We start from the raw sequence: 20056 nt of genomic DNA on the forward strand, positions 1-20056 counted from the left end.
AATATTTGAGTTACGAGTTTGGTGTACATTTGAAAAACTGTGGAATAGTTTCGCAACTCACGCCACCCGGAACACCACAGCGTAATGGTGTGTCCGAACGTCGTAATCGTACTTTACTAGATATGGTGCGATCTATGATGTCTCTTACTGATTTACCGCTATCTTTTTGGGGATATGCTTTAGAGACGGCCGCATTCACGTTAAATAGGGCACCATCAAAATCCGTTGAGACGACGCCTTATGAACTGTGGTTTGGCAAGAAACCAAAGTTGTCGTTTCTTAAAGTTTGGGGCTGCGATGCTTATGTGAAAAAGCTTCAACCTGATAAGCTCGAACCCAAATCGGAGAAATGTGTCTTCATAGGATACCCAAAGGAAACTGTTGGGTACACCTTCTATCACAGATCCGAAGGCAAGACATTCGTTGCTAAGAATGGATCATTTCTAGAGAAGGAGTTTCTCTCGAAAGAAGTGAGTGGGAGGAAAGTAGAACTTGACGAGGTAACTGTACCCGCTCCCTTACTGGAAAGTAGTTCATCACAGAAAACTGTTTCAGTGACACCTACACCAGTTAGTGAGGAAGCCAATGATAATGATCATGAAACTTCAGATCAAGATACTGCTGAACCTCGTAGATCAACCAGAGTAAGATCCGCACCAGAGTGGTACGGTAATCCTGTTCTGGAGGTCATGCTACTAGATCATGATGAACCTACGAACTATGAAGAAGCGATGGTGAGCCCAGATTCCGCAAAGTGGCTTGAAGCCATGAAATCTGAGATGGGATCCATGTATGAGAACAAAGTATGGACTTTGGTTGACTTGCCCGATGATCGGCAAGCAATTGAGAATAAATGGATCTTTAAGAAGAAGACTGACGCTGATGGTAATGTTACTGTCTACAAAGCTCGACTTGTCGCAAAAGGTTTTCGGCAAGTTCAAGGGATTGACTACGATGAGACCTTCTCACCCGTAGCGATGCTTAAGTCCGTCCGAATCATGTTAGCAATTGCCGCATTTTATGATTATGAAATTTGGCAAATGGATGTCAAAACTGCATTCCTGAATGGATTTCTGGAAGAAGAGTTGTATATGATGCAACCAGAAGGTTTTGTCGATCCAAAGGGAGCTAACAAAGTGTGCAAGCTCCAGCGATCCATTTATGGACTGGTGCAAGCCTCTCGGAGTTGGAATAAACGTTTTGATAGTGTGATCAAAGCATTTGGTTTTATACAGACTTTCGGAGAAGCCTGTATTTACAAGAAAGTGAGTGGGAGCTCTGTAGCATTTCTGATATTATATGTGGATGACATATTACTGATTGGAAATGATATAGAATTTCTGGATAGCATAAAGGGATACTTGAATAAAAGTTTTTCAATGAAAGACCTCGGTGAAGCTGCTTACATATTAGGCATTAAGATCTATAGAGATAGATCAAGACGCTTAATTGGACTTTCACAAAGCACATACCTTGACAAAATTTTGAAGAAATTCAAAATGGATCAAGCAAAGAAAGGGTTCTTGCCTGTATTACAAGGTGTGAAATTGAGTAAGACTCAATGCCCGACCACTGCAGAAGATAGAGAGAATATGAAAGATGTTCCCTATGCATCAGCCATAGGCTCTATCATGTATGCAATGCTGTGTACCAGACCTGATGTGTGCCTTGCTATAAGTTTAGCAGGGAGGTACCAAAGTAATCCAGGAGTGGATCACTGGACAGCGGTCAAGAACATCCTGAAATACCTGAAAAGGACTAAGGATATGTTTCTCGTATATGGAGGTGACAAAGAGCTCATCGTAAAAGGTTACGTTGATGCAAGCTTTGACACTGATCCGGACGATTCTAAATCGCAAACCGGATACGTGTTTACATTAAACGGTGGAGCTGTCAGTTGGTGCAGTTCTAAACAAAGCGTCGTAGCGGGATCTACATGTGAAGCGGAATACATAGCTGCTTCGGAAGCAGCAAATGAAGGAGTCTGGATGAAGGAGTTCATATCCGATCTAGGTGTCATACCTAGTGCATCGGGTCCAATGAAAATCTTTTGTGACAATACTGGTGCAATTGCCTTGGCAAAGGAATCCAGATTTCACAAAAGGACCAAACACATCAAGAGACGCTTCAACTCCATCCGGGATCTAGTCCAGGTGGGAGACATAGAGATTTGCAAGATACATACGGATCTGAATGTTGCAGACCCGTTGACTAAGCCTCTTCCACGAGCAAAACATGATCAGCACCAAAGCTCCATGGGTGTTAGAATCATTACAGTGTAATCTAGATTATTGACTCTAGTGCAAGTGGGAGACTGAAGGAAATATGCCCTAGAGGCAATAATAAAGTTATTATTTATTTCCTTATAATCATGATAAATGTTTATTATTCATGCTAGAATTGTATTTACCGGAAACATAATACATGTGTGAATACATAGACAAACAAAGTGTCACTAGTATGCCTCTACTTGACTAGCTCGTTAATCAAAGATGGTTATGTTTCCTAACCATGAACAATGAGTTGTTATTTGATTAACGAGGTCACATCATTAGTAGAATGATCTGATTGACATGACCCATTCCATTAGCTTAGCACCCGATCGTTTAGTATGTTGCTATTGCTTTCTTCATGACTTATACATGTTCCTATGACTATGAGATTATGCAACTCCCGTTTACCGGAGGAACACTTTGGGTACTACCAAACGTCACAACGTAACTGGGTGATTATAAAGGAGTACTACAGGTGTCTCCAATGGTCGATGTTGGGTTGGCGTATTTCGAGATTAGGATTTGTCACTCCGATTGTCGGAGAGGTATCTCTGGGCCCTCTCGGTAATACACATCACATAAGCCTTGCAAGCATTACAACTAATATGTTAGTTGTGAGATGATGTATTACGGAACGAGTAAAGAGACTTGCCGGTAACGAGATTGAACTAGGTATTGGATACCGACGATCGAATCTCGGGCAAGTAACATACCGATGACAAAGGGAACAACGTATGTTGTTATGCGGTCTGACCGATAAAGATCTTCGTAGAATATGTAGGAGCCAATATGGGCATCCAGGTCCCGCTATTGGTTATTGACCGGAGACGTGTCTCGGTCATGTCTACATTGTTCTCGAACCCGTAGGGTCCGCACGCTTAAGGTTACGATGACAGTTATATTATGAGTTTATGCATTTTGATGTACCGAAGGTTGTTCGGAGTCCCGGATGTGATCACGGACATGACGAGGAGTCTCGAAATGGTCGAGACGTAAAGATTGATATATTGGAAGCCTATGTTTGGACATCGGAAGTGTTCCGGGTGAAATCGGGATTTTACCGGGTTACCGGGAGGTTACCGGAACCCCCCGGGAGCCATATGGGCCATCATGGGCCTTAGTGGAAAGGAGAAAGGGGCAGCCCAAGGGGGCTGCGCGCCTCCCCCCTTCCCCTAGTCCTATTAGGACTAGGAGAGGTGGCCGGCCACCCCTCTCCCTCTTTCCCCCTTGGGAATCCTAGTTGGAATAGGATTGGGGGGGGAGTCCTACTCCCGGTAGGAGTAGGACTCCTCCTGCGCCTCTCTCTCTTGGCCGGCGCCCCCTCCCCCCTTGGCTCCTTTATATACTGAGGTAGAGGCACCCCAAAGACACACAAGTTGACACAAGTTGATCCACGTGATCTATTCCTTAGCCGTGTGCGGTGCCCCCTGCCACCATATTCCTCGATAATACTGTAGCGGAGTTTAGGCGAAGCCCTGCTGCTGTAGTTCATCAAGATCGTCACCACGCCGTCGTGCTGACGAAACTCTTCCCCGACACTTTGCTGGATCGGAGTCCGGGGATCGTCATCGAGCTGAACGTGTGCTCGAACTCGGAGGTGCCGTAGTTTCGGTGCTTGATCGGTTGGATCGTGAAGACGTACGACTACTTCCTCTACGTCGTGTCATCGCTTCCGCAGTCGGTCTGCGTTGGGTACGTAGACAACACTCTCCCCTCGTTGCTATGCATCACATGATCTTGCGTGTGCGTAGGAAATTTTTTGAAATTACTACGAAACCCAACAGTGGCATCCGAGCCTAGGTTATTTATGTTGATGTTATATGCACGAGTAGAACACAAGTGAGTTGTGGACGATACAAGTCATACTGCCTACCAGCATGTCATACTTTGGTTCGGCGGTATTGTTGGACGAGACGACCCGGACCAACCTTACGCGTACGCTTACGCGAGACCGGTTCCCTCGACGTGCTTTGCACAGAGATGGCTTGCGGGCGACTGTCTCTCCAACTTTAGTTGAACCAAGTATGGCTACGCCCGGTCCTTGCGAAGGTTAAAACGGAGTCTATTTGACAAACTATCGTTGTGGTTTTGATGCGTAGGTGAGATTGGTTCTTACTTAAGCCCGTAGCAGCCACGTAAAACATGCAACAACAAAGTAGAGGACGTCTAACTTGTTTTTGCAGGGCATGTTGTGATGTGATATGGTCAAAGCATGATGCTGAATTTTATTGTATGAGATGATCATGTTTTGTAACCGAGTTATCGGCAACTGGCAGGAGCCATATGGTTGTCGCTTTATTGTATGCAATGCAATCGCGATGTAATGCTTTACTTTATTACTAAACGGTAGTGATAGTCGTGGAAGCATAAGATTGGCGAGACGACAACGATGCTACGATGGAGATCAAGGTGTCGCGCCGGTGACGATGGTGATCATGACGGTGCTTCGGAGATGGAGATCACAAGCACAAGATGATGATGGCCATATCATATCACTTATATTGATTGCATGTGATGTTTATCTTTTTATGCATCTTATCTTGCTTTGATTGACGGTAGCATTATAAGATGATCTCTCACTAAATTATCAAGAAGTGTTCTCCCTGAGTATGCACCGTTGCCAAAGTTCGTCGTGCCCAGACACCACGTGATGATCGGGTGTGATAAGCTCTACGTCCATCTACAACGGGTGCAAGCCAGTTTTGCACACGCAGAATACTCAGGTTAAACTTGACGAGCCTAGCATATGCAGATATGGCCTCGGAACACGGAGACCGAAAGGTCGAGCGTGAATCATATAGTAGATATGATCAACATAACGATGTTCACCATTGAAAACTACTCCATCTCACGTGATGATCGGTCATGGTTTAGTTGATTTGGATCACGTAATCACTTAGAGGATTAGAGGGATGTCTATCTAAGTGGGAGTTCTTAAATAATATGATTAATTGAACTTAAATTTATCATGAACTTAGTACCTGATAGTATCTTGCTTGTTTATGTTGATTGTAGATAGATGGCTCGTGCTGTTGTTCCGTTGAATTTTAATGCGTTCCTTGAGAAAGCAAAGTTGAAAGATGATGGTAGCAATTACACGGACTGGGTCCGTAACTTGAGGATTATCCTCATTGCTGCACAGAAAAATTACGTCCTGGAAGCACCGCTGGGTGCCAGGCCTGCTGCTGGAGCAACACCAGATGTTATGAACGTCTGGCAGAGCAAAGCTGATGACTACTCGATAGTTCAGTGTGCCATGCTTTACGGCTTAGAATCGGGACTTCAACGACGTTTTGAACGTCATGGAGCATATGAGATGTTCCAGGAGTTGAAGTTAATATTTCAAGCAAATGCCCGAATTGAGAGATATGAAGTCTCCAATAAGTTCTATAGCTGCAAGATGGAGGAGAACAGTTCTGTCAGTGAGCATATACTCAAAATGTCTGGGTATAATAATCACTTGATTCAATTGGGAGTTAATCTTCCGGATGATTGCGTCATTGACAGAATTCTCCAATCACTGCCACCAAGCTACAAGAGCTTCGTGATGAACTATAATATGCAAGGGATGAACAAGACTATTCCCGAGCTCTTCGCAATGCTGAAAGCTGCGGAGGTAGAAATCAAGAAGGAGCATCAAGTGTTGATGGTTAACAAGACCACTAGTTTCAAGAAAAAGGGCAAAGGGAAGAAAAAGGGGAACTTCAAGAAGAACGGCAAGCAAGTTGCTGCTCAAGAGAAGAAACCCAAGTCTGGACCTAAGCCTGAAACTGAGTGCTTCTACTGCAAGCAGACTGGTCACTGGAAGCGGAACTGCCCCAAGTATTTGGCGGATAAGAAGGATGGCAAGGTGAACAAAGGTATATGTGATATACATGTTATTGATGTGTACCTTACTAGAGCTCGCAGTAGCACCTGGGTATTTGATACTGGTTCTGTTGCTAATATTTGCAACTCGAAACAGGGACTACGGAATAAGCGGGCACTGGCAAAGGACGAGGTGACGATGCGCGTGGGAAACGGTTCCAAAGTCGATGTGATCGCAGTCGGCACGCTACCTCTACATCTACCTTCGGGATTAATATTAGACCTAAATAATTGTTATTTGGTGCCAGCGTTGAGCATGAACATTATATCTGGATCTTGTTTAATGCGAGACGGTTATTCATTTAAATCAGAGAATAATGGTTGTTCTATTTATATGAGTAATATCTTTTATGGTCATGCACCCTTGAAGAGTGGTCTATTCTTATTGAATCTCGATAGTAGTAATACACATATTCATAATATTGAAGCCAAAAGATGCAGAGTTGATAATGAAAGTGCAACTTATTTGTGGCACTGTCGTTTAGGTCATATCGGTATAAAGCGCATGAAGAAACTCCATGCTGATGGACTTTTGGAACCACTTGATTATGAATCACTTGGTACTTGCGAACCGTGCCTCATGGGCAAGATGACTAAAACACCGTTCTCCGGTACTATGGAGAGAGCAACAGATTTGTTGGAAATCATACATACCGATGTATGTGGCCCGATGAATATTGAGGCTCGTGGCGGATATCGTTATTTTCTCACCTTCACAGATGATTTAAGCAGATATGGGTATATCTACTTAATGAAACATAAGTCTGAAACATTTGAAAAGTTCAAAGAATTTCAGAGTGAAGTTGAAAATCATCGTAACAAGAAAATAAAGTTTCTACGATCTGATCGTGGAGGAGAATATTTGAGTTACGAGTTTGGTGTACATTTGAAAAACTGTGGAATAGTTTCGCAACTCACGCCACCCGGAACACCACAGCGTAATGGTGTGTCCGAACGTCGTAATCGTACTTTACTAGATATGGTGCGATCTATGATGTCTCTTACTGATTTACCGCTATCTTTTTGGGGATATGCTTTAGAGACGGCCGCATTCACGTTAAATAGGGCACCATCAAAATCCGTTGAGACGACACCTTATGAACTGTGGTTTGGCAAGAAACCAAAGTTGTCGTTTCTTAAAGTTTGGGGCTGCGATGCTTATGTGAAAAAGCTTCAACCTGATAAGCTCGAACCCAAATCGGAGAAATGTGTCTTCATAGGATACCCAAAGGAAACTGTTGGGTACACCTTCTATCACAGATCCGAAGGCAAGACATTCGTTGCTAAGAATGGATCATTTCTAGAGAAGGAGTTTCTCTCGAAAGAAGTGAGTGGGAGGAAAGTAGAACTTGACGAGGTAACTGTACCCGCTCCCTTACTGGAAAGTAGTTCATCACAGAAAACTGTTTCAGTGACACCTACACCAGTTAGTGAGGAAGCCAATGATAATGATCATGAAACTTCAGATCAAGATACTGCTGAACCTCGTAGATCAACCAGAGTAAGATCCGCACCAGAGTGGTACGGTAATCCTGTTCTGGAGGTCATGCTACTAGATCATGATGAACCTACGAACTATGAAGAAGCGATGGTGAGCCCAGATTCCGCAAAGTGGCTTGAAGCCATGAAATCTGAGATGGGATCCATGTATGAGAACAAAGTATGGACTTTGGTTGACTTGCCCGATGATCGGCAAGCAATTGAGAATAAATGGATCTTTAAGAAGAAGACTGACGCTGATGGTAATGTTACTGTCTACAAAGCTCGACTTGTCGCAAAAGGTTTTCGGCAAGTTCAAGGGATTGACTACGATGAGACCTTCTCACCCGTAGCGATGCTTAAGTCCGTCCGAATCATGTTAGCAATTGCCGCATTTTATGATTATGAAATTTGGCAGATGGATGTCAAAACTGCATTCCTGAATGGATTTCTGGAAGAAGAGTTGTATATGATGCAACCGGAAGGTTTTGTCGATCCAAAGGGAGCTAACAAAGTGTGCAAGCTCCAGCGATCCATTTATGGACTGGTGCAAGCCTCTCGGAGTTGGAATAAACGTTTTGATAGTGTGATCAAAGCATTTGGTTTTATACAGACTTTCGGAGAAGCCTGTATTTACAAGAAAGTGAGTGGGAGCTCTGTAGCATTTCTGATATTATATGTGGATGACATATTACTGATTGGAAATGATATAGAATTTCTGGATAGCATAAAGGGATACTTGAATAAAAGTTTTTCAATGAAAGACCTCGGTGAAGCTGCTTACATATTAGGCATTAAGATCTATAGAGATAGATCAAAACGCTTAATTGGACTTTCACAAAGCACATACCTTGACAAAATTTTGAAGAAGTTCAAAATGGATCAAGCAAAGAAAGGGTTCTTGCCTGTGTTACAAGGTGTGAAATTGAGTAAGACTCAATGCCCGACCACTGCAGAAGATAGAGAGAATATGAAAGATGTTCCCTATGCATCAGCCATAGGATCTATCATGTATGCAATGCTGTGTACCAGACCTGATGTGTGCCTTGCTATAAGTTTAGCAGGGAGGTACCAAAGTAATCCAGGAGTGGATCACTGGACAGCGGTCAAGAACATCCTGAAATACCTGAAAAGGACTAAGGATATGTTTCTCATATATGGAGGTGACAAAGAGCTCATCGTAAAAGGTTACGTTGATGCAAGCTTTGACACTGATCCGGACGATTCTAAATCGCAAACCGGATACGTGTTTACATTAAACGGTGGAGCTGTCAGTTGGTGCAGTTCTAAACAAAGCGTCGTAGCGGGATCTACATGTGAAGCGGAATACATAGCTGCTTCGGAAGCAGCAAATGAAGGAGTCTGGATGAAGGAGTTCATATCCGATCTAGGTGTCATACCTAGTGCATCGGGTCCAATGAAAATCTTTTGTGACAATACTGGTGCAATTGCCTTGGCAAAGGAATCCAGATTTCACAAAAGGACCAAACACATCAAGAGACGCTTCAACTCCATCCGGGATCTAGTCCAGGTGGGAGACATAGAGATTTGCAAGATACATACGGATCTGAATGTTGCAGACCCGTTGACTAAGCCTCTTCCACGAGCAAAACATGATCAGCACCAAGGCTCCATGGGTGTTAGAATCATTACAGTGTAATCTAGATTATTGACTCTAGTGCAAGTGGGAGACTGAAGGAAATATGCCCTAGAGGCAATAATAAAGTTATTATTTATTTCCTTATAATCATGATAAATGTTTATTATTCATGCTAGAATTGTATTTACCGGAAACATAATACATGTGTGAATACATAGACAAACAAAGTGTCACTAGTATGCCTCTACTTGACTAGCTCGTTAATCAAAGATGGTTATGTTTCCTAACCATGAACAATGAGTTGTTATTTGATTAACGAGGTCACATCATTAGCAGAATGATCTGATTGACATGACCCATTCCATTAGCTTAGCACCCGATCGTTTAGTATGTTGCTATTGCTTTCTTCATGACTTATACATGTTCCTATGACTATGAGATTATGCAACTCCCGTTTACCGGAGGAACACTTTGGGTACTACCAAACGTCACAACGTAACTGGGTGATTATAAAGGAGTACTACAGGTGTCTCCAATGGTCGATGTTGGGTTGGCGTATTTCGAGATTAGGATTTGTCACTCCGATTGTCGGAGAGGTATCTCTGGGCCCTCTCGGTAATACACATCACATAAGCCTTGCAAGCATTACAACTAATATGTTAGTTGTGAGATGATGTATTACGGAACGAGTAAAGAGACTTGCCGGTAACGAGATTGAACTAGGTATTGGATACCGACGATCGAATCTCGGGCAAGTAACATACCGATGACAAAGGGAACAACGTATGTTGTTATGCGGTCTGACCGATAAAGATCTTCGTGGAATATGTAGGAGCCAATATGGGCATCCAGGTCCCGCTATTGGTTATTGACCGGAGACGTGTCTCGGTCATGTCTACATTGTTCTCGAACCCGTAGGGTCCGCACGCTTAAGGTTACGATGACAGCTATATTATGAGTTTATGCATTTTGATGTACCGAAGGTTGTTCGGAGTCCCGGATGTGATCATGGACATGACGAGGAGTCTCGAAATGGTCGAGACATAAAGATTGATATATTGGAAGCCTATGTTTGGACATCGGAAGTGTTCCGGGTGAAATCGGGATTTTACCGGGTTACCGGGAGGTTACCGGAACCCCCCGGGAGCCATATGGGCCATCATGGGCCTTAGTGGAAAGGAGAAAGGGGCAGCCCAAGGGGGCTGCGCGCCTCCCCCCTTTCCCTAGTCCTATTAGGACTAGGAGAGGTGGCCGGCCACCCCTCTCCCTCTTTCCCCCTTGGGAATCCTAGTTGGAATAGGATTGGGGGGGAGTCCTACTCCCGGTAGGAGTAGGACTCCTCCTGCGCCTCTCTCTCTTGGCCGGCGCCCCCTCCCCCCTTGGCTCCTTTATATACTGAGGTAGAGGCACCCCAAAGACACACAAGTTGACACAAGTTGATCCACGTGATCTATTCCTTAGCCGTGTGCGGTGCCCCCTGCCACCATATTCCTCGATAATACTGTAGCGGAGTTTAGGCGAAGCCCTGCTGCTGTAGTTCATCAAGATCGTCACCACGCCGTCGTGCTGACGAAACTCTTCCCCGACACTTTGCTGGATCGGAGTCCGGGGATCGTCATCGAGCTGAACGTGTGCTCGAACTCGGAGGTGCCGTAGTTTCGGTACTTGATCGGTTGGATCGTGAAGACGTACGACTACTTCCTCTACGTCGTGTCATCGCTTCCGCAGTCGGTCTGCGTTGGGTACGTAGACAACACTCTCCCCTCGTTGCTATGCATCACATGATCCTGTGTGTGCGTAGGAAAATTTTTGAAATTACTACGAAACCCAACAAGGACACGCTGGATCACACATACCACCTCTTCACCTTCTTCTTGACAAACCTCTTGTCCGTCTACATCTTCAGATTCGTATTCTTCCTCATCGTTTTCACCATCATGGATAGTCGTGTTAACAAATTTCCTTAGTGGGCAACCGCTGGATATGTGTCCCTCTTTACCACATTTATAGCACTTTGGGCCTTCATTTGCCTTACCCTTGCCTCTAATTTGCTTCGGGGTGGGCTGTTTTGTCTTTGGTGGAGTGGTCTTTTCTTCCACTCTATTAGGTTGGTTCCTAGATGAGCCTTCGGTATGAGGATATGGAGCCTTAGTTGTCTTTCTCATCCTCACAAACCTCTCGGCCTTTAAGGCTAGAGCTTGTGCTTGATCAACGGACCAGATTTGTTGCATCATCAATCGATCTTGAATAGCATCATTGAGACCATTGATGTACCTTGCAACTTGTTGCTCTTCAGTTTCAGCAAGGTTGCACCTCACTTGTAGCCTTAGAAACTCCTCCGTGTAATCTGAAACAGTCCTATTTCCTTGAGCACAATTTTGAAATTGGATAAATAGGATCTGGTCATAATCAGCGGCAAAAATCTCCTTTTCAAGAGGCCTTTCATTTGTCGCCAAGTTCTAACACGAGGTTCTCCTCTCAGCCTGCGCTCCTCTTGAACGCGATGCCACCATGCACCGGCTCCTCCTTTCAGCTTGTATGCGACCAAAGGAACTCTATGATCTTCCGGAACCTCCATGACCTCAAAGAAAGTCTCCACTTCATATAACCAATTTAGGCACCCTTCAATGTCAACATTTCCATTAAAACTTGGGATCTCGGCTTTCACCTTGTATGTATCTCTTGCATATGTAGGGTTGGGTTGGGTGCTCTCCGATATGCGTAGAGATTTGGTTTTTTAAGGGCATCATCATATTCTTCACCTTCAGAAGCTTCAACATAAATTGGCCTTCTTGAAGCACGTTGAACAACATGTTGTTGTGGCGGTCTTGATCCAAGATTACCTCTCCTTCTTCTTTGATGAACATCTTCCTCTTCTTTAGATGAAACTCCTTCATTGGTAGCAGGGGGACACCCTTTCTTATCATCTCAACCAACTGGTCAAATATCCTATTAAGATCTTCACGCGGCTCTTTGATTTGTTGTTCAGCAGCATCCATCCTCTTCTCCAATTGCTCCATTGCTTGCTGCAACTTGCTCTCCAAGAGGACAGCAAGAACGATTATGGGTCAATGAGGCTATAGAGCCACCTGAAGCAGCACAAAGGTTGTGAAGGAGCAACTCCACCTTGCTGCTACAATGTGTACAGCACAAGCGTTGAAGGAACAACTTCAACGTGTTGCGCTAGATATCGCTCTAGAGGCGAATGTAGCCTGATAGGGAAACAAAAGTTTAATCCAGAACTCCTAGGGCACAAGACCTACTCCAAGATCTTAGATAAGAACAACAAGTTCTATTATAGGTAGGGGTACATAGTCTCCGTACAAAGTAGAGGTGATGACCTCTATTTATAGGACTTTGGGAAGCCTTCACATACTACTACTTATAGCTGGAATACTCTAGAAAACATTATGTAAGTTTCACCATTCTACTCATAGCTACTCACAACTAGAAGACTCTAGAAAACAGTAGGTAGGATAAAAAAGAAAAAGAAAGAAATACTACACTAGAGTGGAAGCATCTAGAAGTAGCCAAACAGATCTGGCATGTGTTTTCTTTCTTCTCATCTAGTGCTCCTCATCACTTAGCCACACATACATGTTAGGGGGCGCTCACTGGAGCCAGCTGGGAGATACATATGACATGAAATCGACGGCCGCGGCAGCATGATCGAGAGGAAGAAGAATGAAGACGAGTTGCATGCTGGATGAATCTGGAGTGACCACCAGGCATGCAACTCACAGACAGAGATGCATCCGAAGGACAGTGCATTTCAATTTTCACACTCGAATGGTGAAACGCTAATAAACATTTTCCCAAAATTATGAACAACATTTTTGTTGAATTGTAGCAACTTTTTTGAATTTCAAGAACATTTTCTATAAATGTGTTAACATTTTATTAAAAATGTTGCGTGAACATTTTCTTACACACGAAGAACATTTTTTTTGCAAAATTAATAAAACGAAAATATTCACAGAAAATACTTAGAGAATTTTATGAGATATATATAAATGTAAATAAAAAATACCAAAATTCTAGAAAAACCATAAAGCTTCTCACTAGCTGGGTCTGGCCCATTTAATCTTGCGATGTAGGTGAGGTAGCTGGCGGTCTCGCTTCAAGCGAAACATGGATGTGCCCTTGGAACCTCAACTTGGTTTGTGTTCCGTTTTATCCCCTTCACCCCCCACCCCCACCTCGGGGAGAGTCTTTATTTGACGCTTATAACGCTCACACAACCATCAATATGGGCGCTCCAACACGAGAATTCCTTAAACAATGTTTTTCAATACAAGTATCGTTTAAACAAGTTTAAGAACAGTAAAATGCAACGAGAATAGATAATTGTCATCGTGTGTTTGAACAAAAATGTCCATCGTGTATTAAAAAAATATATTTCAAAAGAATTCACTGTGTATCTAAAAAATGAACATCATGTGTTTAAAAAATCTTAGTCGTGCCTTTAGAAATGATCACTGTATTTGAAGACATGTCCACCGTAAATATAAATAAATAGAATATATTCCTCATCTATTTAAAAGATGTTCCTAGTGCCTTGAAGAATGATTACCATCTTTTGAAAAGATATCATGCTTACGTGCCATCTCCACCAAAATGTCGGGGCGGGCCAAACCCGGTCTTCTTCATGGATTTGGTTTATTTCACCTCCAACCAGTGGCGAATCCAGGAAGAAACTGAAGGGTGGGCTCAAAGTTAACGGCGAGAAAACTAAATGTCATTTTGAAGAGAAAAAAACATTATCTCCTAATCCTTTGTTGAATAAGCTAAGATTTTCTCAGAATACTACTGAAAATATGGATTGTTTATTGGTATTTTTTAAAAAAATATCAAATTTTGAATGGAAATTTAAATCTGTCTAGCCAAATAGTCATTATCTCCCATTCTCCTGTTTCAAACAAGCTCAAATTTCCTAGATTACTATTGGAAACATGTAGTATTTGCTCGATGTTTTTTTTAATATCAAAATTTGAACCAAATTTTGAAATTGTTTAGCAAAATACAGCCACTGTCTCTGAATACCCTTTCTTCAAATAAGCTAAAAAAATCAGATTGCTACTGAAAACATGTATGTAGTATTTACTTAATTGTTCTATTTAAAAAAAATCAAATTGAACTTTGTATTTGATACTGCCCATTTAAACAGACAAAACTTGGTATTGCCGGCTCTCTGCTCGACAGGCCATCCGTCGGGCATCGCTAGCTGAGTGTGAGCGTGCGTCATCTCACTCTCATGTGTGCCTACTCGATGTGTTTTCCGCTACTTGCCTGTGTATTGGGTTGCTGAGAGCCTGAGACCAAGATATTGGGTTGCTGAGTTGGACCAAGTGTAGTACTCCCTCTGTAAACTAATATAAGAGTGTTTAGATCACTAGTTTAGTATTCTAAACACTCTTATATTAGTTTACGGAGGGAGTAGTAAAAAAAGAAATTGTATTTTTGGAGGGTAGGCTAGAGCCTGTTGAAGCCCTCCTACTAGACTCGCCTCTGCCTTCAACGGCGTGGTGGTGCGATCCTTTGCGAAGCGTCTTCCGTTGCCTATCATAAATAGTGAAATTGACAAATGACAAAGCATACATGATAACTGGCTGAACACAAACCAAAGATGTAATGTAACGTGTGCAGAATACACGTGCTTCACTACGTACTGTCGCCATGTTATGTGTGCTTTCGGCTTTGCTGCATTCAACTAAATCCACCCATTATCGGAACTTGGTACTAAATCGTTTTGACTCGTGCCTCGTGCATGGCAGCTGAAAACCGGCGTCGAAGAGACCAGTAATATTTATGTGCTGCGCACATCAGCCTAGATATCCAAGCCGGCGTGGAAGAGACAGGACACTCCACAAGGCCACTGGTCAATGCCGAGGATTCAGACACATGTGATTGTATTTAAGTTTGAAGTGTGACACATGTGAAATTGTGAATAACCCTTCCTTCCATTCAGGTCATCTTTTCAATCAGGGATTTTATAAAAAGCATATTAAGTACACTTGATGAGTGAGCTACATAGATCAACATGAGGAACTTACCATCTCATGTCCTGCAAAACAGAGTCAAGCCAAGCTAAAATTATTATCTCCGTCAACTTACCATCTCTTTTCCCCCCAAGTAGCTGGGCAGGAGCCCTACCTAATCAGGCCGTGCAATCTAATGACGGATGCACATACGGTAATTAACTATCCCCACCAACTAACACAAAAAAGTGCAATGTTGTCCCTGTTAGCCTGAATTACACAAGAGCAAAATGAGCTGAATCAGCTCGGCGTCCTCCACTCCGCACTCGCTTGACCCCAAGTCTTCGGCCTCTTTCGTGGCACGCAATCTTCTCAGAAGACGGTCACAAAGATTTCGCTCGACGTCGAGATGTCGAGTGGCGGGCGATCTTTCTTGGCTACACTTGGGTAATTTTTGTCCAGAACCAGGAGCACACTGGTCAAAGTTGAGGATTCAGATAGACATGGAAAAGTGACTGAAGAAGAACAATTCCATTCAGGTGGTTTTCACAGTTGGGAATCGAACCGTCCAATCATAAGACACTCGATGCATGGGACCTGCTGCATGCACGGCGCGGGCTCCGATGAGTGACGACGATACTTCTAAGGCCTGGTTTGGAGAAATTTCATAGGAATTTTAGAGGATAGAATTTTTTTCCTTTAGAGCCCTTTGGTTCATAGAAATAGATTTCTATTTCTACATAGGATTGGTTCCTATCCTTCACATTTCATAGGAAAATAAAAATAAGCCCAGACTCAATGGAAAAATTCCTTTGGTGTCAACCAAATGACATCTCGTTTCCTATTCCTAATCATAGGATTTGAGATTTCTAAATGCATTTCCCTACTTCTGGATACCGTTTTACGTATCATTTTGCCTGTGCCACTAGGCACTAGGAGACACTCCAAAAGGACGCGGGTCAATGCTGAGAGGAGTCAGACACATGTGAAACTGCAAATAACATCTCCTTCCATTCAGATCATTTTTGCAATCAGGGTTTTATTTTCTGAAGCATATATAGTGCCCCTGACGAGTGACCCACATAGATCATTCCAATTATTATAAGCAGTTGTTTGGACCTCCGGAAGCGAATTTTGTGTCCTTAGATGAGTCAAGGGTTGAGGATGTTCCTCAACTTGAGACTGGCGAGAATGAGATTTTGACTGCTCCCTTTACGGAGAAAGAGGTGTTTGAGGCCATCGCACAAATGAAAAATAATAAGGCTTCAGGTCCGGATGGGTTTCCGGCGGAGTTTTATAAAAAAATGTTGGCACTTTATTAAGGGGGACCTGATTCCGTTGTTCCATGAGCTTTTTGCTGGACAGCTTCAATTGTTTAAACTGAATTCTGGAACGATAACTCTACTTCCTAAGAAGACATAGGCCATTCGCATTGAGCAGTTCAGGCCTATATGTCTGCTTAATGTTAGTTTCAAAATCTTCACCAAGGTTGGCACAAACAGACTTACGCAGATTGCGCATTCTGTGATGCAACCGTCCCAGACTGCTTTCATGCCAGATAGAAATATCCTTGAAGGGGATGTCGTCTTGCATGAAACGCTCCATGAGATTCACTCAAAAAAACTAGATGGCGTTGTTTTTAAAGTGGATTTTAAAAAAGCATACGATAAAGTTAAATGGCCTTTCCTTCAACAGGCTTTGCGTATGAAAGGATTTGATCCGGCCTGGAGACACCAGATCGAATCCTTTACGCAAAAAGGGAGTATAGGGATTAAAGTGAATGATGACATAGGTCACTACTTCCAGACATACAAAGGGTTAAGGCAAGGAGATCTAATGTCACCTATCCTATTCAACATAGTGGTAGATATGCTGACCATTTTAACAGGACGGGCTAAGGATGCGGGGCAGGTAGGCGGCCTTGTTCCGCATTTAGTTGATGAAGGTATCTCCATCCTTCAGTATGTTGATGATACTATCATCTTCATGGAGCACGACTTGGCGAAAGCGAGAAACATGAAGCTCGTGTTATGCTTATTTGAACAATTGACCGGGTTAAAAATTAACTTCCACAAGAGCGAATTGTTCTGTTTTGGAAGAGCTAATGATGACCAGGAGGCTTATAAACAATTGTTCGGATGTGAATTGGGAACGTTAGCGTTCACGTATTTAGGTATACCCATTCATCATCGTAAGCTGACTAACAAAGAGTGAAAATGTATTGAGGATCGATTTGAGAAGAAACTGAGCTGTTGGAAAGGGAAGCTCATGTCATATGGAGGGCGATAAATTTTGATTAATTAGGTCCTCACAAGTATGCCTATGTTTCTCCTATCCTTTTTCGAGGTCCCGGTGGGAGTCAGGAAGAGGCTAGATTTCTATCTATCACGATTCTTTTGGCAGAGTGATGAGCATAAACGAAAGTATAAGCTTGCTAAATGGGATATCATCTGTAGGCCGAAGGACCAAGGGGGTCTAGGTATTGAAAATCTAGAATTCAAAAACAGATGTCTCCTTAGCAAGTGGTTGTTCAAACTTTCATCCGAGACGGAGGCCACTTGGGCTCAGATTTTGCGAAATAAGTATCTTCACTCTAAAACCTTGTCCCAGGTGACAGTGAGGCCGACTGACTCACCATTTTGGAAAGGCTTGACGAGAGTCAAATCACTCTTTTTCAACAGGACAAGGTTCTTAGTCGGCAATGGAGCTACTACGAGGTTCTGTGAGGATACGTGGCTTGGGGAGACTCCCCTTGCGTTTTAATATCCTACTTTGTATAACGTTGTTCAACGTAGAGAAGCCTACGTTGCAACCGTTCTACAATCCACTCCCCTCAATATTCGTTTTCGGAGGACGCTAGTGGGAAATCGTTGGGAGGCCTGGCTTCATCTTGTTAGATGATTGATGGATGTCCAGTTGTCTCAGCAGCCAGATCAGTTGTGTTGGAAACTAACTAAGAACGGCGTGTTCTCGGTCAAATCCATGTATCTGGATGTTATTACCTCTAGCGTGATTCCTTCCCCGAAACACGTTTGGAAAGTGAAGGTACCTTTGAGAATCAAAGTGTTTATGTGGTTTGTGCATAAACAAGTTATTTTGACTAAGGATAATCTGGCAAAACGCAACTGGGTGGGTTCTGCAAGATGTAGTTTTTGCGACCATAACGAAACTATCAAACACCTCTTTCTTGATTGTCCGTTGGCCAAGATTCTGTGGCGGTCGATTCATATTGCTTTTAATATTAATCCGTCCACTTCTATCAACACGTTATTTGGGACGTGGCTCGATGGGATTGATTCAGATACAGCGAGGCACATTCGTGTAGGCGTGTGTGCTTTATTATGGGCAGTCTGGAACTGCAGAAATGATTTGGTTTTTAACAGAACAACGAACATTCACTTTTTGCAGGTTATCTTTAGGGCCACTGCGTTGATCCGTATGTGGTCACTACTCACTCTGACGGAGGCCAGGGAGCGTTTGGTTACTGCGTCTACCCGATGAGAGATGGTAGCTCGGGATATTTTCAACCGATTTAGATGGCGGTCATGTAATAGGATAGGCATGTAGTGCTCCTATTTTTATTGGCCAGCTGGTTGTGGCTTTGTCCTTTTTATTTAGCTCTTGTGAGCATTTGTTTACTTCTTAATGCGAGACTTGAAGACCATTGCTGAATATTTTATTAATAAGATGAGTCGTATGCATCTTTCTGATGCAATGCAGAGAGGCTGAGGTACCCTTTTCAGAAAAAAAAAAGATCATTCTAAGAAATGTTATCATCTCATGTTCTGAGAAGCAGAGCAGCTAAATAAATCCTTCTCCAAACATGCAGACAGAAATCCAAGGAGAAGGAGAAGGAGCCATTATCTCCGTCAACTTGGTTTTCCGCTGGGCAGGGCCCCGGCCTAATCAGGGCGTGTAATCTAATCACGGATGGATACCAACTAACACAAACATAAAAAGTAGAATGTGTTGTCCCTGTCAGCCTGAATTAAGAACATCCATTGATCGGTTGCTTGACCCCAAGTCTTCGGCCTCTTCCGTGGCACGCAATCTTCTCCAAAGACGGCCACAAAGATTCAGCGTGGCCGGTGATCTTTCTTAGCCACGCAAAAAGGGTAATTTTTGTGCACTTTGCTAAAGCTCCGGCAATTGTTTCCATATGTTAGTAGGCCACACACATACATCAGCCATTACCTATGCTTGAGCTGCATGCAACTTTGGCTGATGGGGAAAGGGTTCCGTAACATGCAGAGAAAGATATCTTCACACAAGACATGTCAAGAACGCCTCCATTCAGGCAAGGTCATTTTCACAGTTACTAATTCTTTTTCTTTCTTTTTTTTGCGGGGATACAATTACTAATTCGATTAACCATTGAGAAAGCACAAGACAGTCGATGGATGTGAGCTGCCTGCCGCACTCACAAGCGTTGAGTGGTGACGGCACTCACATTCGAAGCTTCGCCTGTATATCCTACCCGGTGTGCGTCGATCTAGAATTCTAGACATCGAAAGCCGTCGCTGTCTGGTCTGCCTAAGGTGTGAAGGCATGTTCAGACAGGACACTGGCTCCGGAAGGACACCTCGTTCCATTCAGGCCATCTATACAACTACTACTAATACTTCGATGAGACGTAGATAGATAGATCAACCTGAGAAAGTTGCCATCTCATGTCCTGAAAAATAGAGCTCCGACTCGCTTCAAATGCACTCCCTAGTCCCTACTTCAGGATTTATTTTTTTGTGCCACTAACAGAAGCCTTGTTCCTCCTCTATATGCACTGGGATAATGTTATGTGTGATGAGTGATAACTAACTGAACATTGAGAAACTACAGATTGAGTCTCACCTACGTACCCC

The sequence above is a fragment of the Triticum aestivum genome, chromosome 7A, assembly GCF_018294505.1.
Source record: "Triticum aestivum cultivar Chinese Spring chromosome 7A, IWGSC CS RefSeq v2.1, whole genome shotgun sequence".
Taxonomy (NCBI): Eukaryota; Viridiplantae; Streptophyta; class Magnoliopsida; order Poales; family Poaceae; genus Triticum; species Triticum aestivum.